Source organism: Anomalospiza imberbis, chromosome 1 (assembly GCF_031753505.1).
Source record: "Anomalospiza imberbis isolate Cuckoo-Finch-1a 21T00152 chromosome 1, ASM3175350v1, whole genome shotgun sequence".
NCBI lineage: Eukaryota > Metazoa > Chordata > Aves > Passeriformes > Viduidae > Anomalospiza > Anomalospiza imberbis.
This window is the reverse complement of record NC_089681.1, coordinates 33948529-33956686: the sequence shown is the minus strand read 5'-3', so window position 1 is coordinate 33956686 and position 8158 is coordinate 33948529. Positions and strand designations below refer to the sequence as shown.

Genomic DNA, 8158 nt, shown 5'->3' with positions numbered 1-8158 from the left:
TGCCAAATGCAGGAGGTGAGAAAAACTAAAGGTGCGTGGCTGAGTTCCTTGGCGGTGGATGGAAACAACAGATAAATTCAAGTGAGACTCTTTCTGTCCAGATCTAGTTCTGGAGGTGGTTTGCCCTCTCTTATGATAATACAGGGACCTACCAGCCTAACACAGATGCTGCAGTTATATGTCCTCACTCAGGTGACATCTAGCTCAGCTGTCATCACACCACATCCTTGTCTTCCGCAGACAGTGGTTATTGATGGTGCACATAGTACCTCCCAGTCTGACAGCTGTCAAAGAGAGGACGCCTGTCAGCTGGAGAGAGCTGTAGGTGTCTCATTTCTGGACAGCAAATAGAATGAAAAGAAATGAAAACCTTCCATTCTGGTCTGTTTATTATTATTATTTTTTTTAATTTTTACTTCCCCACTGAGTTAATAAACTCAGTTACTGTAGCTGTTACAGAAATATTAGCCGGTTACTGGTGAGATGGGAGGTGGCCCTCAGTCTGTATGGGAGGGATGTGGTCTCGTTTAAGATGTGGTTCACAAAATGGAAAAGTTTGTGTAAAGGGAGTTGCCTCTGTTCCGCTCTTTTTTGAACAGGTGCCCACATTACAAACACCACCACAGCCTGCAGTATTAGCAGAGAGGTTAACAAATTGGCTGATCCCAGCTATTCTTTCCAAATATCCTTGTGCTCTGAAATATAACAGTCCTGCTCAGTGAGAGTAAATCAGTAAGATGGTGGCCTGCCTGCACTGCCACATCTTCTGTGTGTAAAAGAGTTTTATTTTTGCTTCATTTTCTGTATTAGAAGCCTTTATTTATGTAAGATTTCTTCTTCCTTAAACTCCTTTCATAGCTTTTTGCATAATTAAGGCATAGAGAGAGGCATCCCATCAAGTTTTAAAGGACCTATTCAAGTTTGCCTGTAAATGAGGATTGTGTCACACCAAGGGGATGGAGGAAGAGAGAACAGTTCTGTGACAAAGCCAATTTAATACAGCCATATCTATGTAAAGCAGAGACTGGCAGGAGTAAGCGCCTCAGAGTCTAAGCTTGTTAGTTAATTAAGTTATTAGCAAACTTTATAAGTAAGCTGTACTCTCAGGAAATGAAATCACTGTAAAAAAATAGCATGATAGTAATCTTGCTTCTTTACATGATTTTAAGAAACTATAGAAACTATTTAAACTATAGAAACTATTTAAAGAAACTTTCACTGATGTGCACACAGTGCAACTGGAAATTTTCTTCCAATTTACTTTCAGTGTGGGTCTTTTTTGGCATTAATTATAGCATATAATTGCATTCTTCATTAATTTTATCATAGTCTTTTTGCAATTTATTTTGAAATTAATTATTATTTAAATGCATATGATCATACTGGTTTAAGGGTACTATTCAGAGTGGTTTAGAAAATGGAAAAAAAGTCTTAATCTAAAACTTTTCCAGATAGCTGATCACAAATATAATATTTTTTGTTTGTTCTGAGTGCATCCTCTGCTAGTGTAATATATTTACACATGCCATGTATTTAATGTCATACTGCTTTTCTTGTTTGCTTTCCAGACAAACATGTCAGAACTGTGAGGGCCATTTATCATCACATTTTCCTTTCTCCAACTAAAATCTTTTCCACTTGTTCTAATTCCTAACCTGTTATGGACATTAATAAGATATAAGAAGATTCAGTGATGCTTTGAGGTTGTGATGTCCTTCTTTGTATTTTCTTCAGCAAACACAATCAGTGGTATAGCATAGATGACACGGCAGCTGAAAAGATATAAGCAAGGGGAGTGGAAGAGCTGCTGACTCAAAGCCACTTGTATGATATTATCTAAAGAGGAATGAACAGCTGGGGATTTTCCAGCTGCTCGTTCTAGGTGCCATTGCAAGTATTCACTCTCGTGCTTTTAAGGTGGCAACCAGAAACAGGCTGGACAGTAATAATAGTAACAATGGTAGATGTCTTCTCTGTTTTCCTAAAGACCAGGTACCACTCCATTTTCTAGACAGAATGTATTTCTCCTCAGATTGAATTATTGCAAGTCATTCTGTCACAGTTATGAGAACTAAAGCCGAAGCAATTAAGTATGGAAGGTAGACCTAGTTCAAATGAACACTCCCATGGCAATATTTCCCTTTCTATTGCTTCCCTAAGCAATACTTTCATTGCTTGTGTACATTTCATAAGTGTTACCAAGTGTGCATGGTATTACAACTCTCTGGTAAATGGAGACAGGATATTAGACATAAACACGGCAGTCACACAGCACCGGAAAGAACCGCCAGGCACTCTCTAGCTAGAGGAAGGAACCAGCTGATACTGAAACCAACTGCTGCAGTCAGTATCTATCTATATGCATTTCAGGCATGAGTAGCATTCAGAGTCACGTGAAAGAAGGTGATGTGATATTTTGGAGAAAAGTATACCCAAGGGCATATTAAAGACACTTCAGAAAATTTAATGCAACAATTATTTTCTCTTATATTTTAAAAATATTTTTCAATTAAGCTTAGATCAGAATAAATCAATATCTTTGACAGAGTCAGGAGAGATTGGATGGACTAGACTTCCAAAATACAGTTCTGGAGACCAGTAGATGCCAAGAAGGGACACAAGAAAACATAAAATTATATGACTGCAAAAAAGATGCCAATACACCTAGGGAGGTCATAATTTAAGCTGTCTGGTTTCCAAGAATACACTTTTGAGTAGCACATGGTTTCTTGTTTCAAGACAGGCATCAAAGTAGCAGTTCTGATATATTAGCAGACAGGCAGACTGAGGATGTCAATAAATGCAGCAGTCTTTGATGAGATGCTTTTCTCAAATGTGGCATGTTGATTAATCTGCTAATTAAAAGTGAATGTATGGAGCGACAACGATCCCAGTCTTGTCTGCCCCACAGCTCTGCCATTGCTGTCACTGGCAGAGCACCCTGCAGCACATACTGTTCAAACTGACAGAAGGAGTTTTTCTGGCATAGTTACACCACCTCCCTAAGTGATGTAAGCTGAGCCAATATAAGCTCTCTCCTTCTGGCAAAGTTACGTCCACACCAGGAGTTCTGCAAACATAGCAATATCTGCTGGGGACGTGAATTTTTCACACCGGCAACTGACATAGCTATGTTGGCAAAACATTATAATTTGGAACAGGCCAGGGAAAAAACATTTATCACCCCATCCTCAGCCATTTGCAAAGCATTAAAGAGTCCTTAATACTTAAATTTTTCTTAATGGTTATACTTTGCAGACAGAAATTCTTTTTTCAGTGAGAGTTACAGTGTGTTGTTATATTTATCAAAAATGCACTGCTTCCTAATTCTTAATGATTTCTATTGCTGAGGTGTCTCATGATGGCATCTAGAGTATTTATAAAATATGAAAATAACTCAATATAGTTTGAGTGTTCTACAGAAGCATAACACTTCGTGACAGACTGAAACTTCTGTTTGGCTGGAGTCTTGGTCTCCAATCCTCATTCCGGCTAGGCTGGAAGTATACAGCATGCACAACCACGGTACCTGGCACTGCACTACCCAGCTCCATGTGTGTCCTCCTTTTCAGAGTTATGGCCAGCATCTGTAGTGGACAAAACATGCACGTTTTTTCAGAAGAAAGTAATTTTACTGTAAGTAATCTTATCAAAGTAGGTGAACAAGTTGTTTATGCAACACAAACCAGAGTGACATTTGTGCAAAGCTCAGGTAGGCACCTTCAGTCTGGAAAAAAATGCAGCTGTCTCCTTGCAATCTCTAATTGTCTCATCACTAGTCGTTCCCAGTTTCCACAGAACACCAGGAGCAGGGGGAGAATTGTGAATGCTTACATTGGCATTTCCTGCTGCATCAAAGGTCACCACCACCTTGCTGGGGGTTACCATCTCTCCCCTGGGCTAGATGAGATGGAGCTGGGAGGATTGTCTAGCCTGTGTCAGCCAGAAAGAGATGGGTAAGCAATAATTCACTGTTTAAACAGGCTTTAAGTGAGTTGGCTCATTTCAAGCAGCAATTCTAGCAATAGTTCAGCCAGAAAATCAGGAGTGGGAGGGTGTGCATAACCTCTAGGAAGAGAGTGGTGACAAGTAGCTGGCTGAGGGCTGCATATGGAAACCACTTCTAGTGGCACAGCAGCAGCCAAAGAAGTATGACTATACTGACTGTTAGCACTGCTGGCAGCTTGCTACTGGCTTTATCTGGATGGAAATAATCTAGATTCCTCATTCAAAAAATGCCTATCACTGTAAAAATGAGGAAGGGAGTGGAATTTCTAATATTCACAGGATATCTTGTATCTATCACACAAAAAAAAAAAAAAAAAGAGAGAAGGAAAGAAACTTTCATAATCAAAAGGAATAAAGTAAGGGCAAATGTAGGCAGGAGATCAAAAGGCATCTCTGCCAGTGAAATCCATTAGCCTTGAAGTAATCTCCTAAGGGAACTGAAGACATTCCCATTGCTTGAGATATTTAAAACTAGGTTAGACAAAACACTAGGAAGTGTACAATGGAGGACAATCCATAATCAGCAGGGAAAGGGATTAAATAGTCTTAATAAGCCTTTAACATACATTCCATGATTTCAGTGCCAAGACTTCACATGTCCCTGTGCTCTGTCTCCTCCCTGCAGCTGCCATAATGGGAGATTATGAAATCACTGTAAAAGTGAGCAATTAACTACTGTAATAGAATTTGATAATGTAATGGTGCTGCATTTTTATTCCTCTTAGTCTCAACTAAGATTCCTTTTACAGTGGATTTAAGCTGACTTTTTAGCAGACCTATTGCAATCTTCCAGTACAGAAATTTAGAGTGATCCGTTTCTAATAATTGCTTTGGGTTTCAGGCAGTGATTTTGTTTTTAGTTATATCTATCATTTTTTTCCTCCTAAATTTCAAAATTCTTAAGTAGTTTATCTAAAAAATCCCATCTTTTATTTCTATGTTTAATCATTCACCATTATTATCCCACATCCTTCTAAATTTTCAGTCTTTTCAGAGCACAGAAGTGCCAAGAGGTTCTTAGTAAATCAACAGGTAGAAGACGTGCTTTGTGGGGCATTAAGATGAGTTAGTATTTATATGTCTGTTCTGTAAGTCACTGTGGAAGTATTCAGATCAACAATGTATGTTAATATACACTGTCTAAGAAGAATATATTGCTTCACAATAAATGCACTGTTTGCTATGATCTCTGAAATTTTTCACATTTTCTGTTGTGTTGGTTTGAGACTGTGTCCTTAGGTCCAGATGACTGCTTAAATCATGTTCACACTGGAACATGGGGTATTTTGTTTAGGTTCACCAGGGGAGAGGCCAGCACTGTGGTTTAGAGAGGTCCTACTAGTGGAGACAGCTCAGTGAAATCAAGCTTTATGCTTAAGGTAAAATGAGTTACAATGACTTGCAATTGACAACTTTTAAAGTCCTTTAAGTTTACACTCTGCGTGTAGAATTCCTGTGAAAAATTGCTTTGTATGTACACATCCAAAAAACCAAAGTCACATCCCAAATGAATTAAGTTTAAATAACATGTGACATTCTGTGGTTTCTTTGTGTAATTTTGCATGAGAAATATTGCACCCATAAATCAGTGCTAGTCAGTTTTGGTCTTTTGCATATTTAACAAATTTCTATAAGTAATACATGACATTCAACTGGGATATAAAACAGTCTTCAGACAGCTGGGAATTCATAGCTAGAATAGGAGTCTTATGCAAAAAAGGGTTTAAATCAGAAAAATGGTGATTTATAAATGGCTTTGTAACAGAGAGGTTATAACTGTTCTCTGGAGTTACAGCTGGTAACGTCAGTGATAGATGTGGCAGTGAGGAAGGAATATGATGATTGAAAAGTGGGCTCCCTTTTCTTTTTCACACCCAAGTGGTGCTTACAGCAGCAGATTCTCTTTTGTGCCATCATTTTCAGTGGGACTGAGCAAATGGTTACCTGCAAAACCTTGAAGTGGTACACACATAAATCTAGAAGAAGCCCTGACCATAATTTCAAGATCAAGATTGAATTTTCTGTACGTAACATCATTAGAAAGAAAGCTTTGTGCTAGGTAATTGATTTTTTTAATGTCTTGAGAATTAATTTTCACCAGGAAAAATTATGGTAGCCTTTTTACAAATGAAGTAAACAACTATATTACACTGTGGGAGGTGGACCCTGACATACCTATTCATCTTAAGAGGATTCATTCTTATCAAACCACTTCAATTCTAGCTTAACTTTTTGGATGACGAAGCATTGCTCAAAGGTTGTGAGGAACTTATTTTATGTTACTTGCCAATATTTTATTATTATTGATCTAAAATAGAAATAAAGGTCAGTGAATTTAGAACAGGGATGAATTTGGCCTTTAAGCTGCATCTATAATAATATGATTAGCAGCCTATTTTTCCCTTGCACCTTAAAACTCAGTATAGATTGATATTTTGGCAGTTGTTTTTAATTTTCCTCATCCTATTCCTTTGACAAGGAGAAAAGGAACACATGGTTTATACTTACTCTAGTAAATTTAAAAGTGCCAGCAAATACTCTCTGGCATTGAAGAGCCTGGCGTGGAGCATTCCACATTTACACAATTACATTCTTTTCTGAACAATGACCACCTGCAAACTGCCTTTTTCTGTACTGTGACAGCTCCCAGACTCTGCCCAAAAACTGCCAGGAGAATCAAGCTGGCCCAGACTAAACTCAGCAGACACTATTCTTGCCATTTAACTGTATATGTGCATACTACTGAATATCAATTTTTCCATGTTCAAAATTAGTTATGAGCCACTGCCATGTCTTTAGGATTGCTTTGACATGTTGGATGTGAGATCACGGATATGTTTGAAGCTTTTTTTTTTTTTTGCTTTTTCTCTTGGTATTTGAAAATCTCCTAAAGATAGAAACATTAAGACAAAATACACAGATGTTTCTTGGCAACATGCTTGATGTAGACAAACAATTACAAAGCGGCATAGAGTCATAACTTCTGCCCTGTTCCTGTTTAGGTAAGAGACGGTGCTGCAAATGAATGGATAGGTAATATTTTTCTAATGTCAATAAGCCGTTCTGTTTCTGTTTAGGTTCTTAGGCATGGAGGCAGAGGATTTTCTACTTGTCTCGGCAAAACGAATGCTGTTTTTTCCCAGATAAAGTAATTACTAGAGAATACACATCAATGCACAACACCAGTTGGAGTTATCCAAATTCTCTTCTCTTAATTCAGAGAATTTGATAAATATTGACACAAGAAAATATTCTGTCTCTGTGGTATTTGGTTGCATTGAGATCCACTGTCACCCTTGGCACCACTGAGGTGACTCCAACAGGAAGACTTTACAGTATCTAGGAATCCCTCCTCACCAGGAAAGATGATCCTGCCCTAAACCCTTTTCCACACCTGGAAACTGCCCTCATTGATATTACCATTGTGCCATTTCAATAGTATAGTAATTTACTTAGAAGTCAAATACTTTTGTGGCTCAAGTCAGGATCCTTTATAAAATGCCTCATTGTATTTAAAAAATGTAGTGATGAGAACTTTAAAAAGTTTTCCAAATAGCTGGTTGAGTATTATTTTAAGTAAATGTAGTTTAACATTTAGCCATTTGACATTGTTGTTGTCAATGTGATAATATTTCAAGCTTAAATCTGTGCTATCTAGGCTAGACTTTTCTCTGAGTTTTAACACAAAAAATAAAGCAAGAGCAGATACAGCTTGTGTGACTTCTGGAGAAGAGCCCCTAACATTGGCATAGCTGTATGAATACTTGGGAGTTGTCATAAGTTCAGGTGGCTCCAGGGTACAATGAAGAACCTGTCCAGACACACATTTATTGCAGCTGGATGGTTTTGCTTATAGAGCTGGGATCCCAAAACATCCATCTGGAAAGCATACTGAAAGCTTAAGGAAGCATAAGCAGTGTTCCTGATGATTTTAGGAAAAACTGTCTAAGGAAATTTGGTAAGACTCCAACTGACGTTTGCATTTCTTTAACCCCTTTGGCTTAAAATCCTACCTGGTTGACTAAGCCAGAAGGAAATTAGCTGGGGTACATTCAGACATTTCCCAGCTATTTCATCTGGGTCACTGAACCCCATAGCAAGCCAATCAGCTCATCATAAAATAAGAATAAAAGTGAGTTAAATAACACTG

General features: G+C 38.0%; 1 long non-coding RNA gene across 5 annotated transcripts; it reads left to right on the top strand.

Moving 5' to 3' along the window:
- Nucleotides 1-3669: 3669 nt before the first annotated feature.
- On the top strand, nt 3670-7190 carry LOC137472218 (uncharacterized). Of its 5 annotated transcripts, none has more exons than XR_010998076.1 (4): nt 3670-3956; nt 5303-5387; nt 5888-6067; nt 7086-7190. It is a non-coding gene; the product is annotated as an uncharacterized lncRNA (long non-coding RNA). The 5 variants fall into 5 exon arrangements; XR_010998077.1 differs by having other exon boundaries at nt 3670-4668; nt 5932-6067; XR_010998074.1 differs by having other exon boundaries at nt 3670-4668.
- The last annotated feature ends 968 nt before the right edge of the window (nt 7191-8158 follow it).